General features: G+C 40.9%; 1 long non-coding RNA gene across 1 annotated transcript in view; it reads right to left on the bottom strand.

The window, feature by feature from the left end:
• LOC142852285 (uncharacterized) overlaps nt 1–15,366 on the bottom strand; it is a 108,148-nt gene that overhangs the window by 28,248 nt on the left and 64,534 nt on the right. The window lies entirely within an intron of this gene.

The following is a 15,366-nucleotide window of genomic DNA, read 5'->3' as shown; positions in this document are numbered from 1 at the left end:
CTGGGAAAGTCTCTAAATGTACTAATCTTGCTTTTTGACTTCTGTTTTCCACTTCTGGCTGGTTGTGCTTATTAACTGAAGTGTGTCAACTCAGAACATGGTTTTTGTGCTTAAAAGCTCACCTGAGAAAGGTTCAGGACTACATTGGAATCCCGAACACCCAGTGTAATCGCTGGCTGGCTAATAAAGACTTTCTATTGGCTTAAACCCATGTCCGAGCAGTCTTCTTTGGTGAATAACCCACAACATTAGTTAAGTCAACATTAAGGAGGTTAATATAAAGACAACCATGTCAACACACAGTATAACATCAACATACATGATAGCATCAATACATGGTATATCATCTGCACACAACATAACATCAAATACAGCATAGCATCAATACATGGTATATCATCAACACACAACATAACATCAGCACATGGACTAAATGAGCTACCAGAAATTAATCATAAGGGAAAACTTCAAATCTGCAGCCAAAGGAAAAGATGAAACACCCTAAAGAATGTAAGTGAAATGACAATGGAGTGACATTGTTTAACCCTGAAAGAAAAAGGTGTCAATAAAATTTCAACAGACAATGAAAATAATGTTCAGGAATGAAGAACACAATCCTGAAACACTGCCAGCTGAACACTGAATTAAATAATATGAGATGAATGTTTTCAAGCCAAAGGAATGTGATTCCAAATAAAACATCAGATCTTTGGAACACTCAGTCCTAAATTTGATGGGATATCTCCACCAAATCCCTCCTTTTAGAGCTCAGGGAACACCCCTCACCAAGAGGAGGGGGCAGAGAGAGTATAAAAGCCAGAGGGGATGGGGGACACCAAAAACGCAAGACTCTCTAAACCAAGATGATCAAAGCTTATATGAACTCACAGAGTCTGAAGCAGCATGCACATGGGTTTGCACCAGGTTTTTTGCCTATACATTATGGCCTCTGGTTTAGTGTTTTTTACAAGATTCCCAAGAGTGTCAACAAGTGGGGCTCTGATTCTTATGCCTTCTCTTGGGGTCTTTTCCTTCTGTTGGCTTGTTTTTCCCAACTTTGATATGATAGTTCTTGTTTTCTCTTGGTATATTTTATTTTTAATATTTTATTATTATCTCTTAGAAGCCTATTCTTTCCTAATGAGAGGTAGAGAGGGAGTAAACCCAGTTGGGAGAGGAGTGAGGAGGAACTTGGAGGAGTAGAGGGAGAGAGGGGAGATCATAATCAGGATATATGTGAGAAAAGAATCATTTTCAATAAAAAGAAAAGTTCAGATCTATGTTGAACAATGAACAGCACAGGATATGACAAAGAATGAGTAAATATATATTTTCCTTATCTAAAAAAATTCATTACAAGATAGATGAACAAAGCAAACATGACAACAATCAAAATAATACCATGTTCCACAGAAGGGGAAATGAAAGCATGTTGTTTTAAGGGTTTTACATTACATGAGAAGTACTACACATTTGTGGATAGAACTTGACAGCAAGACACATAGTACAATCTTTAGTAGAACCACAACTATTTACACAGAAAAAATCATAAATAGTTTAATAATAAAAGATACCACAAATTAAATGCAAAACTTCATTTAAGGAAAGGCATGAGCTGGGCATGGTGGCATGTCTTCAGTCCCAGAACACAGGAGACAGGGGTGCTGGATTTCTAAGAGTCTGAAGTCAGTCTGATCTAATTAGTGAGTTCCATGACAGCCAGTGCTACACAGAGAGACCCTGCCACAAAGAGAAAGAAGAAAGAAGGAAGGAAGGAAAGACAGGAGTGGAGAAGGATAAAAATAAGACAACTATCAAGATGACAAATAATTTCAAAATAACTGCAATTACATACAAGTGAAAAAACAAAGGAAATATAAAGCAGATATCAGATTGGACAATAAAACCTTCTGTACACTTGAAGAAATCCACTTTATACATTAAATCATCAATAGCTTAAAGATTAAATTGTGAGAGAATGGTGCACTGTGCAAACCCTGCAGCTAGAGAAGCTGTATTCGCATCACACAGTGAAGCAGGGGATTGGGAGAAAAAAGACATAATGTTGCCATAAGAAACTGACTTAACCAATCTACAAATTCAATGCAATGCCTGTCAGAATTCCAGCAAAAGTCTTCACAGACTTTGAAAGAACAATACACAACTTCATATGGAAGAGAAAAAAAAACCCAGGATAGCCAAAACATTCCTGTACAATAAAATAACTTCTGGAGGCATCCCATTCCTGACTTCAAACTCTATTACAGAGCTACAGTAATTAAAACAGCCTGGTATAGGTATAAAAACAGACAGGAAGACCAGTGGAATTAAATCGAAGACCTGGATATTAATCCACACACCTACAAACACCTGACTTTTGACAAAGAAGCTAAAAATATAAAATGAAAAAAGAAAACATATTCATCAAATGGTGCTGGCATAACTCAATATCAACATGTAGAATAATGAAAATAGATCCACATCTATCACCAAGCACAAAACTCAAGTCCAAATGGATCAAAGACCTCAGCATAAAAGCAATCACACTGAACCTCATAGAAGAGAAAGTAGGAAGTATACTTGGATGGATTGGCAATATAACCCCAGTAGCACAGACAGTGAGAGAAACAATTAGTAAATTGGACCTGCTGAAACTGAGAAGCTTCTGTAAAGCAAAAGGACACAGTCAACAAGACAAAATGACAAAACAAGACATCCATACAGAATGGGAAAAGAACTTCACCAACTTCACATCAGAGGACTGATCTTCAAAATATACAAAGAATTTAAGAAACTTGATATCAAAAGAACAAATAATCCAATAAAAATGGAGTACACTTAAACAGAGAACTCTCAACAGACAAATCTCAAAGGGCTGAAAGACACTTAAGGAAATGATCAACATTCTTAGCCATCAGAGAAATGCAAATCAAAACAACTCTGAGATTCTATATTATACCTGTCAGAATGGCCAAGATCAAAAACACTGATGGCAGCTTATGCTGGAGAGGACGAGGGGTAAGGGGAACAGTTCTCCATTGCCGGTGGGAGTACAAACTTGTACAGTCACTTTGGGAATCAGTATGGTGATTTCTCAGAAAATTAGGAAACAGTCTACCTCAAGAGCCAGCAATATCACTTTTAGGTATATACCACAAGGACATGTGATCAACTATGTTCATAGCAGCACTATTTGTAATAGCCAGAACCTGGAAACAACCTAGATGCCCCTCAACTGAAGAATGGATAAAGAAAATGTGGTGCATTTACACAATGGAGTACTACATAGTGGTAAAAAAAAAATAATGACATCTTGAAATTTGCAGGCAAATGGATGGATAAAGAAAAAATCATATTGAGTGAGGTAACCCAGACCCAGATATACAAATATAATATTTACTCACTCATAAGTGACTTTCAGACATAAAGAAAAGAAAAATCAGCTTACAGACCACAATCCCAGAGAACCTAGACAACAAAGAGGACAGTAAGAGAGCTATACTTGGATCTACATAGGAAGGAGAAAAAGACAAGATCTCCTGATTAAATTGGGAGGGTAGGGGTCATGGGGAGAGTAGAAGGAGAGATGGGAGGGAGGGAGGGAAGGAGAGAAGCAGAGAAAATATATAGCTCAATAAAAACAAAAAAAGATTTCAATTTTTTTAAAAAAAAAAACAGAAATGACATTTTAAAAAACTGGCTTAACAAGGCAGGAAGTGTAACAAGACTAAATGAGCATTCACCGAATAACAAAGTTTCAAAACACATGAAACAAAAGCCGACAAGAATGAGAGAAGAAACTGATAAGTTTAAATTAAACTTGGAGTTTTCAACAGTCTTCTCAATAATTCATAAAACAAGTAGACAGAAAAATCAATGAAAATATAGATGGTTTGAACATCACTGTCAACCAACCTGACCTAAGTGGCATTCATTAACAGGGTGCAAAATACACATTCTTTTCAAATGCACATGAAACATCCAACAATGTAGGCCATGTGCTGGGTGGACAGCCAAAATAAAATTTAAACTCTAGAGAAAACGTTAAGAAAACATGCACAACATTGGATCAGATAATAAATTCACAGGGTCAAAACATGTTAACCATTTTTAAATGACTACAATCAATAAATTGAATTACATCAAAATTTAAAATCCATCATCTTCACAGATATGATTAAGATAGTAAAAAGATAATCTGGGAGAAAATACAATATGTATGTCTAGCAAGACTTACTTAAAATATAAAAGAAACTCATAACTGAAAATTTTCTAAGCAAATTATCAATAACTACAAATAGGTAAATATTTGAGTATATACTTCAAAAAAGAAAATTTGTGAATGATCAATAATGAATATCTTATCAAGGGTATAAAAATATTTTTAATTATCAAAGAAATTCAAATTAAAACCATAACATGGAGATTTCAATATCTCATTCTCACATTTAGATAGGTCTTCCAAACTAAAACGAAGTACAGAAACTTCAGAGATGGAACACACTGTGAATGAGTGGAGTTAACAGATCTATACTAATATTCCACCCAACAAATAAAGAATACAAACTCTTATCAGCAGCAATTAAGACCTCTCCAAAACTCATCACATCATCTGCCATAAGTCAAGCTTTAATAAATTAAAAAAAGAGACAGTTTCTTGTATCCTATAGACAAGAGTAGAACAAAATAAACCAAAAACAAAAAAATTATAGACACTATGAAAATTGTGGTTTATTGAAGAAACCAAAAAGGAAATTCCTGGAGTCATATAAATGATAATGCAACCTACCCAACCCTCTGAAACATAGCCAAGGCAGTCCTAAGAAGGAATTTGCAGCTATAAACTCTCATATTAAAAAACTTAGAATGATATCAACAAACAATCTAATGATGCACCTCAAGACTCTAGAAAAACCAGAAGTCAATTCCAAACAGGTAGATGACAAGAAATACTAAAGAATGGGGAAGAAAGAACAGCACACAAAATCAAAGTGTTAGTCCTTTTAAAAAGTTAATATTGAACTGACAAAAACAAAGAGCAAGAAAACTCAAATTAACAAAATTAGAGATGAAAGGGGAACAATTGTAACAATGGATTCCACTAAAATCCAGAGAATTGTTGAAAAATACTTCAAAAACTTACACTCCAAAAAGCTGAAAAACCAAAAAGAAGTGAATAAATTTTAAGTGTATAAATTTTGTTTTGGTGATCTATCAAAACAAAAGAAAGAATGCCTAAGTGACTTAAGCAAGCCCATTACTATCAATGAGATCAAAGCTATAATCAAGTCTCCCCACATAGGAAAGCTCAGGATCAGAGGGATTTACTACAGAATTCTATCAAACTCTTAAGATCTAATACCAACACTTCTCCATTTGTCAAAACTCATCAAACAGCACTTAAACCAGGTGCATTCAATTATATGTAAGTTGTATATCAAGTAAGCTAATTTTCTACTAAATAACTTTTGACCCTTAGGAGATTGCAGTCCAGATAGGAAAAACTAAATTAGAAATACAAGGAACACCTTGTGGTTTCACAAAAGCCTGAAGTTATGTCTTATGCTGTATGCAGATCTAAGGAGAGAGAGTGAGTAACAAGTCAGTGAAGTTCTGTGCGGGACTCCAGCAGGAACTTAAAGATTAGGGGAACTCTGAAGCACAGAAAGAAGACTTCTGGTTTCCAAGGAGAAATTCAGCATCCTGATGTAGAAATGTCCACAGTCTGTAAATGGCCATGCAAAAGATTGGTGCAGTTAATATATATGGAGTCTGAAGCAGAAAAGTAATAAAGGATAGGATCTTAGAAGAAAGTATGTGTAAGCCTGAAAGGGGTGTGTTTGTGAATTGTGCATGAGGCAATGACAGATGAGGGTGACCTGAGGACTGGGGTTCTGAGGCTCGGGATCCAAAAAGTCTCCTGAAGGGGTATGACATGGACTTAAAGGGTTCTGTTGTAGTGATTGAGGTGGGGACACAAAGAGAAGCATGGGTCCAAAACCCATTCTGATGAGCATAAGCCTACAGGGAAACTTCTCTATTGTAGAAAGTTCTTTCTTTTCTCTTTTTTAAAGGTGTTCAAAATTTAAAATGACAATTTTCTTTTTAATAACAAAATAAAATATGAGATAAAACACAACCATACCAAAGTTGGACAAGACAAGCCAACAGAAAAATAAAAGAGCCCCAAGAGAAGGCACAAGAATCAGAGACCCACTCATCTACACATTCAGAAGTTCTATAAGAGTACCAAACTGAAAGTTATAGCATATATGCAGAGGATCTGGTGCAGACGTGTGTAGGCTGCTTCAGTGTCTGTGAGTTCATGAGCTTCACTCAGTTGTTACAAAGGGCCTTGTTCTCTTGGTTATTCAGTCCCCTCTGCCTACCCCACTCCTTCTGTCCCTCTTCTGCAGGGTTCCCTAAGCTCTGAGGGCATGTATTCGGTGGGGACATCTCATTTAAAGCTAGCTGTGTGTCCCAACATCTCTCTGTCTCTGCATAACATCTTGCTCTGGATCTCTGTAATTGTTCCCATCTATTGCAGAACTTTCTAACCTACAAGAGGGCTTCAGAACCTACTCATAGAGAGCTTAGAGAGTGTAGGCTCTGACGTCCAGAACCCTAGAACCAAACACTATGCAATGAAACTTGGGCAAATTTCTTAGGTATCCCACACTGTGTTCTCCTCACTTGTGATACAGCAATAATGTCTATCTTGCAGTTTGTTGAGAGAATTAGAGGTGATAAGAGCATCACCTGGGACAGGGACAACATAGGTAACTAACAGCTAAGGCATATCAGAATTTTCTGGAACCACTGTCTAAGGAGTCTCCTCTCTTTGTGCCTACAAGACCAGGTCTCCTTAGATATGACAATTGTAATATGGGGTCCTGACTGCCATCCAGAACAGAAAGTAATATTGGGGGGAAATATAGAAATCTAACCAGCGATGGAATATCAATTCATTAATAGTGGCAAATGTAAAGTAGTAATAGGGAAAACAGGGTGTGGAGGTATGGTAACTTTCATATCACCTTCATGCTTTTCTGTAAGTTTACAATGAACCTAAGAATTAATTGGTGTCACATGCCTTTAATCCCAGAAGTTAGGAGGCTGAGTCAGGTTGCTCTCTATGAGTTCAAGGCCAGCATGATCTACAAAGCTAGTTCCAGGACAGCAGAGGCTACCCAGAGAAACCTTGTCTGAACAAAAAGTTTATTTTAAGCATATGATATTCAGTTAAACCCCAACTCCAGATAATCAATGCTTTTGCTTTGTTTTGTTTTGTTTTTGATGTAAGTAAACCTTATGAAACATTTGAAGCATAATTGTACTTAATAAGTATCCACAGTTGATCTGAAATACATATTTTACTGGGTATAATGGTGATTCTACCTGGAAAGAAATTCATCCCTAGAACAGTTAGGCAAGCAAGGAAGATGATAGCTGGAAAGGAACATAATATATATCCTCCAGCATCAATTGGCAGGTGAGGAAACTGAGGCTTAATGACCGTACTAGAATCCTACAACCAGCTTAACGGGCAGCCAGGATCTGAACAGGAACCTGTCTACCTATTACATCTTTATACTTTATAAACTCTTCCTAGAAACATCCATGAGAATTCATACTTGATGGCAAATAACAAAGAAGGGTCTGTCAAAAGCAGATAGCAAGTTCAGAAGACTCCAAAGGCGAGCAAGTGCTCCTAAACACTCAAACTCATGGCCTTCCCCCAACAGAGGTGGCTCCCTGCTGGAGGGGATTCAGTGGGACTAGTTGTGAAAGAGAGCCACTAAGGTCACCTCTGCTCCTCTCTGGCCCTGGCTGTCACTGCTGAAGACACTCATGCCCCTGAATACAGCACTAAAAGGGGTCTCAGGAACCATCCAAAGGCTTCCTGTGAGTAGGGTCACATTCACACTTGTCCTGTGAATGTCACTGTCTCTTCTAGCACTTACCCCTTGCCTTTTTACTTTTGCCAGCCTGTTAGAGTGTCAGAAAACAGCTTACCAGGCTAATTAGAAATCTGGACTAAATGAGCATTGAGCATCAGAGGTCTCTGAGACAGACCCCCCAAAGGCTAGTCTGCACAGGAAGTGTGGCTGTGAAACCCTGCTGCTCAGGGGCATCTCCAGTCTTGTTCCAATTAGGGGAGGCTGGTCTATAGGTGGGCTCCCTGAAGATGAGGCTAAGAAGCTGGCTTTAGCTGAGCACAGCTCCAAGGGTTGCAGGGCTTATTTTAGTAACACCTGAGAGAATTCAGAGGAGAGGAAGAAGAGTGACATGGGCTCCAGCTAGCCACCAGAGTCTCCTGCAGGAAACCAGTGACGTCAGCCAGCTCTTCCAGGCTCCTGCTGCGCTGTTTCTGCTCTACTCTTACCTCTGAGGTGATGGCTATCCTGCTGTGGCCTGCCAGCTCTTGATGACAAAGAGGGCAAAGCTCCCAGCCTGCTGTGAGCTTACCTCCAATGTGCACCTCATGAAGCCACCAGCAAACACAGCTTTGCCTGGGTTGGGTGACGATGGGGGTGGAGGAAGTGTCCGGCAATCCTCTTTTCTCTAGAAATGGGATTGGAAACTGGGTAATCGCCTAAATGGGGAGTCTTGATGAGTTGCTAAGCAGCACTTCCATTTTATTATGGCGATGAGGCCCACTGATCTAGCATAATCCCTTTCCTGGGCCCTGAAAGATTGCCAGGCAGCCAGCCACGGCCCCACGCTCCACCCCAGGTGCATTAGTCTGATGGGAAGAGGCCCTGAGCTCTGTGCAGACTGCATTTCATAATGGCATTTAAAAGCAGTGACCCAGGATCACATCAGGGTTCAGGACACTGCTGCACAACTCCCTCTGCCCTTTACCACTGCTATCCTTCCCTCCCAACAATAACAGGACATGTGTGGTCTAAATGGAGGACTGTTGAAGTGAAAAGGGCTGTTAGGGGAGACTCAAACTCAAAAGTAGCTAGTGAAAGCATATTATCGTAGAAAAATCATAGGCTCCAGCGCCTAGCAATTCCACTAACTCTCAGGGCCTACTACCCCTCTATGCACTCTGCAATTCCTAAGACTCTTTCTGGTTCTGAATGAAGAATCCCCAGGTTCACAGTTTACCAACCCAGTCACGAATTCCACCTGAGCTATTGGTTGATTTATTTTATCTTTCATTATTTATAGCATATATTATATAATAATATGATACCTTTTATTCTTATAAATTGCATTATAGTTTATTAATGAACACCTTATAGCATATGATGAGCTAGTGGTGGCTGAAAGAAAGGACCTAATAGAATGGGACAGTCAGGAGAGGCATGATCTGGAAGAGGCAAGGGACTTAGGAAGTAGAAGGAAAACATCCAAGGCCACGTCATCTGGGGCTCACCCTGGCAGGCAGATGAAGTAGAGATTCGGGCAGCTGATTTCTGCTGATGGGACTCAGGGACTTCAGAATAAATCACTGCCATGTGTGCCATTTAGAGCCTAAATGGAAGCTTTGCCTCAACCCTGATCACTTTATTTATTCCATCACTGAACAGCCAGGACTACAGCAAAATTAAAACGGGATTTGGATTCAGAAGCTGGGCCCCCAGATGCAATGCCAGTACTTACTAGTTACATGATACTGAACAAGGCGTTTCACCATTATAAGGCAGCAAAATGAGGCATGGTCTTGTCTTGCACACTTTAAGGGCTAGGCTGCCAACTTTCACGACTCCAGGGAACTCCATGCCTATGTGAACAGTACTGGCAAGAATTGGGCAACACACAATTTGCTCAGCCAAATATAGCATGCCTACTTGTAGTCTCCAAATGTCAAATGACATAAGATGCATTGGCCATAAACACTAACACGGTGATATTATACCAGTGACATTCTAGAAAAGGATATTACATCAATTTTGAAAAAACTGCAAAAAGGCTAAAGTTTAGCAGTCTCCAGGTCTACACTGTATACATCCCACCATTGATTCACCCTGGAGTTATCTATGTGGTTCAGACTGTAAGAACCAAAGAATGGCAAAATAGGATGTGACCGTAAGCCTGAGAGACAATTAGCTTTGTTGGGCATTCCACATATGCCCTCCACACTATCCCCCTCTCCAGGGCCTCTTTACTATAGAACCCTCAAGACGTATCTGTTAAGACATCTTTCAGATCAGGCCAGTTAATAGAGAAAAGAAATGTCCAGCCCTAAAGAAGTGCCCCTGGGTTCTAGGCCCTCTCACATAACAATCCACCATCTCTCTGCTTGGGACAGCAGGCCTTAGCATGACCTGCTGAAATCTGTGTTCAGTGTGATTTGGAGGCAGGGCCTTTAGGAGGCAATTGGGTCACAGGAGTAGAGTCTCATGGGTGAACTTAGTACTTTAGTAAGAGGCCTGAGGGCTAGCCTGTGCTTTCTGCTACACAAGAATACAATGATTCCACTGTCTCAACACAGCAGAGGCTTCACCAGAACCCAGTCATGCTGGCTCCACAATCTCTGTTTAGCCAGACTCTAAAACTGTGAGACATGCATTTCTGCTGTCCATAAGTCACCTGCTTTGTGCTCCCTTATAGCAGCTCCAAACTTCCACTGGCTACATATTCCCAGGGAAAGAAAGCAAACAAAACACACAGATTCATGGTTGCAACAGTGTTCACTCCCAACTCGTACTCTTCCACATGCGCATTGTTTGGGTCAGGGAGGCTGAAAAATCTTACACTGTCCATTGATAAATTTGTGCCTTTTCTTAAGGAGGAAAGTGAGATTGTAAAAATACTAAACCCATGCATCCCACCTCTCCATTTCTCACTTGGATTGCCAGTCCAGGTTGTGTTCATCAGAAGCCACTGCCACATGTCCCAGCTCCCAAGATCCTCTTCACTCCACACCTCAACATACCCTTCTCAGAGCTATTGCTCGGGAACCCAGCTCTTGGATGGCCCAACCCTGGTCCTTACAAGCTACACCGTTCTCTTGTCCCTAGAATGTGCTAACTCAGTTGCAAGCTTATACCCAACCTCACCTCTGGTTTCTTCCTCCCAAGTTGCCTACCCTGCAGCATCACAGGGTATGGCTTTGTGTTCCAGAACAACCTTCCTGCATCTATTCATTCAATGTAGGTTTAACTTAGCCTACAATGTATCAGGCAGTGAGATGGCCATGGAAATGTATTGGGGGGCAAGCTCAGCCAGCACCCCAGAGCTTATAATCTTTCAGGAAACGTCATCCATCAGATAGACACAAAATAAATGTATGATGTGTTTATATAAGCCATAATATTCGATCAGGAAATGTACTTTGACACATGTACAAAGCAGAAGGCTGAAACGATCTATCAATGAGAAGAGAAGCAATATTTGAGCTAATATCTGAAAATTTAGAACTGATAAATTAGGTAAAGATGGCTGGAGGGAGGGATGGCAGCCACAAAAGAACACTCCAAGCTGAGGCAGTTGCCTGGCCTGGGCCTGAGAGTAAGTAGGGGCCACTCAAGACTCCAGAGTGGGCTGGGTGGGAGAAGCCAATCCTCCAGGGAGCTGGGGAAGTTACAAGGGTCCAGACCATGAGAGGATGTAGAATCTGTGTTAAGAACTTAGGTTTTGATCCTAAGAGAAACAGGAAGCAGTAAGAGGTTTGAGGAAACTGGCCATGGGAGTATATGCTACAATTACATTTTGAAATGATCATTCCAGCTGCTATAAGGAGAATGGAAGGGTCTTTTTTAGTCTAAAAAGCCAGGGGAGGACACCGACGTCCACTAGAGAAGGGACTGCATCCATTCCAGGAAAGAGGTGCAGATGTAAATTTGACAGGAGAACTGGGAATAGAGAGTGAGCCAAGAAAATTAATTTACCAAGTTTGAGTTTACTAAGCCAGATGGATAGGCTGTACCATCTGGAAGGATCAAACATCATTAGATAGTCAGATTTACATGCAAAGGCCCTGGTATCAGTTTGGGATAGGATGGGCGTAGAAAGCCTTCAAGGCTTCCAGGGTGAGGGATTGGTCCAAGATGGAGGCATGCATTCAGCAGCTGCACATGGATCTCAGCAGACACATGAGCAAGATTACTCCACAGTTGAAGCCGCCTCTCTCTGTCTCCCCAACCATTCCATCTGTGCCTGCCTCTGAAAGGAGGAGCAGATGTCTGAGGCCTCATAGTGACCTCACAACTCTCTGTGGACCTGCTCTTGCCCAACTAATGCTTCTTAGAGCCATTATAGCCACTGTCTTCCCCACGGATGACTCTGCAACACTTGAGTCAGAGACATATGGCTTCCCCCCTGATGTACTCAGCACACAGACAGCAACCTTGCCTTTGAACAAGGTCTGGACCTATTTTTCTGACTTATGACAAAGTCCCAGTGTTCTGAGGCTCTAGAAATAGGTAAGAATACAAGCCCCTATACTACAGCCCTCACCCAAAATCCTGTCTCAGTCTAAGAGGGATTAACCGGTTTACCCCTTATCACTCCCTTCACCTAAGAAGCCGAGATAGCTACCAAGGACTTTAAAAAAGAAAAGGCATTGATGTCTTTTCACTGTTTACAGTTATGTGAGAAATCAGAGATCAACAGTGGATGTATTTCTCTGTTGTTAAAGACCCCCTAGTAACAAAGGAAGGACAGGTAAAGAGTAATTATTCTCAGAGTGACTATTGCAATCTCTCGCTGATTTAAAATAGCTGTGCTTTATGTGAACTATCTCCCAATATATCAAAGACTAAATCCACAAGATTCTTACAACTTCCAGAAAACAAAGGGCAAGAACAGATAGCAAAATCTAGTTGTATCAATGCATACGGAGCCATGCCTGCCCTCCCCCACTGTTTGTTTGTTGTTTATGACTGGGGAAAGGCGCTTGCCTCTTCCATATAGATAGCCCCTCAGCAGAACATATGACTTGGCTGTATTTAAAATCCTGTCTTCCTGCTCTGGCAGTGTTCTTGTGCAGTGCTCAACCGGCATATTGCGTTTGTGACACCATTAACTGCTGACGTTCACAGGGACGTATCACTACAGTTAACAGATGCAAGGAATAGAGGGAATTGGTTGGGTAAGAAAAGAACGAGAACAAACAGCCACAAGGAATGCCAGAAGAACATAAAACAGTCAGGCTTGAAGAAGGCAACAGTGATGGAGTGAGAACTGAATGCTTAGCCGAAGAACGATTAGGGAAGACCCCAAGCCCCAGGCCGATGAAATTTACACTTGACCTTGCAGAAACTGAGCATTCCCTAGGAACATCCCATTCCTTTCCATGGTGAGCTAGTTGCCAGTATCAGGTCTTCCCGAAGAAGGTGCCTCTTGTACTCAGAATATCCACAAGGGGTACCATGAAACAAGAAGGAAAAAAGCAAAGGAAAACTAAACGTCATTCTGCTACCATGGAACCTCTTGTATCCATAGCCTGCCTACTGTTCACAATTCAGACATTTTCTTCTCTATGCGCTCATTCCATTAATAAGATGAGAACGCACAGCAGTTAAGAGCTTTGCTGAGGGTTAAAGAGAGTCCACAATGGCAAAGCTGTGACTTGAACCCAGGTCTCTCATGTAGAACCCAACGCTCAAGGGCACTCAGCCTGCTTGTTCCACGGACTCCCTCTGTCACCAGTCACCACACTGACTACTTCTGTCTGCCAGCCCTGGGTCCTTTCCAAGAAAAGACAAAGCTCCCAAACAGGCAGTAATGACATTGATTATTCCAAGCCAGAGGCAGGGGATTTGGGATCGTTTCCTTAAAGCACTTGCTCAGCAGCACTGAAGTCCTCACCCCTACCACCCCTACTTCCCAAGAAATAAATGTACAGTGTTCATTAACATGAAGGGGAGAAAATGCCCTGTGGAGTTCTGCAGTCTCGTTTCCTGGAGCTTGTCAAATGCCAGCAGCAGCGAGTCAGGCCGGCTGCACTGTTTGCTTGGCTGTATCTTATTTTTGTAGTGTTTTGCAGATTGCAGAAGGCTCTCCCCCACCCACCCGGAACTGGGCAAAAACATATCACCTTGAGCTTCCTAAAGCAGCACTCGAAAGATTTCCCTGATGTCCTTGGGCTTCATATAATATTGCCTTTGGATGTGATATACTGTGGTATTCTGTTATCAGCCATGTTTTGTTTTTTTCAAGGAAGAACATAAAATTTATTTTTAACATCCGTACAGATATGTGACCAAAATGTAATTTTAAAAAGCAAACAAAAGAAAGACTTTCCAATATGTCATGCAAAGCATAAAAAGCATTGTGTTCAAAATCTAATTTTCAGTTTTCATATTTATGTCCTCTCCTACTTCACCCTTTTGTTACTAAGGAAGTTGAAATGAAAGGGGATTTGTCTTTTTCTCAAAGACTTATCTCTCAAGGCTGAGCTTCTCCATACTTGAATTCACACATCTCCTATGCCATGATAATTACCTCCCCGGCAATCACCATGACATCACAATGTGATGCTCTAGCAGAAGCATCACATTTCCTCAGACATGGTTTGATGTTAACCCTCTATGACCTAAGGACTCCAAAGGGGAAGTAAAAGGGATTTTAGCAGAAAAGAGACTCTTGGAAGAAACTATTCTTGGATTTTGAGATTTATTAAATTTCCAAGGCTCTTGTTGCCCTAGCTCCTGAAACTGTGACTGAGGTCCACAGATCGGATGAGACCCACAGACTTCAGATCTTCAGCAACCCTTCACACAGATCTCACAGGTACGTCCGTGGATGTACTGAACACAGTGTGTTCCTGGAGACTTTCTCCTGCCTTTCCCTACCCATAATAAATGAAATGCCCAAAGCCTCAAGCCAAGATTAATAGCTATAAATAAATTTGTGGATAGCAGCCAAAAGAAGAGTGGACGCACCACATTCGTGTGGCATAATTCACCATTCAAGCTTCACCTAAAAGAAAGCGAACATTTTATTGTAAGGCAGAGGGCTGAGGTGTGAGAGGAGAATCAAAAGACATTTTTCTCTGCAAACGGCCCCAGCTTTGAGGCTTACATTTCAGTTCTGAATACTAGTTAGATCCACTGGGCCTCCCAAATATGGATTTCAAGTTGCAGGCATCAAAGTGCATCATTTACTAAAACCACTCTAGCTCCTCCACACCTCCTGCTCCTTTCAGAAGACACGACTGTAAATGCAGGCTGCCCTCAATCTCCGTGGTGGGAGCAGGAAAGAAACGAAAAACAGAAAAGAGCAACTTGAAGAGAACCTGAATTTACAATCTGGGAGCCAGAAAGTAAACATTGCACATTAAGTCCCTTGCTTTAATTGCTAGCCTGAAAATTCCAATTTGTAAGTGTTTTAATTAGCCACGCAAGGGCTCACCTATTATTCTCTGAATACAAAAATTTAAAAGAAAACAGAAATGGGGGCAGAAAG

The sequence above is a fragment of the Microtus pennsylvanicus genome, chromosome 6 (genome assembly GCF_037038515.1).
Source record: "Microtus pennsylvanicus isolate mMicPen1 chromosome 6, mMicPen1.hap1, whole genome shotgun sequence".
In the NCBI taxonomy this organism is placed as follows: Eukaryota; Metazoa; Chordata; class Mammalia; order Rodentia; family Cricetidae; genus Microtus; species Microtus pennsylvanicus.
Note: the sequence above shows the minus strand (reverse complement) of the source record. Positions and strands in the feature narration are given on the sequence as shown.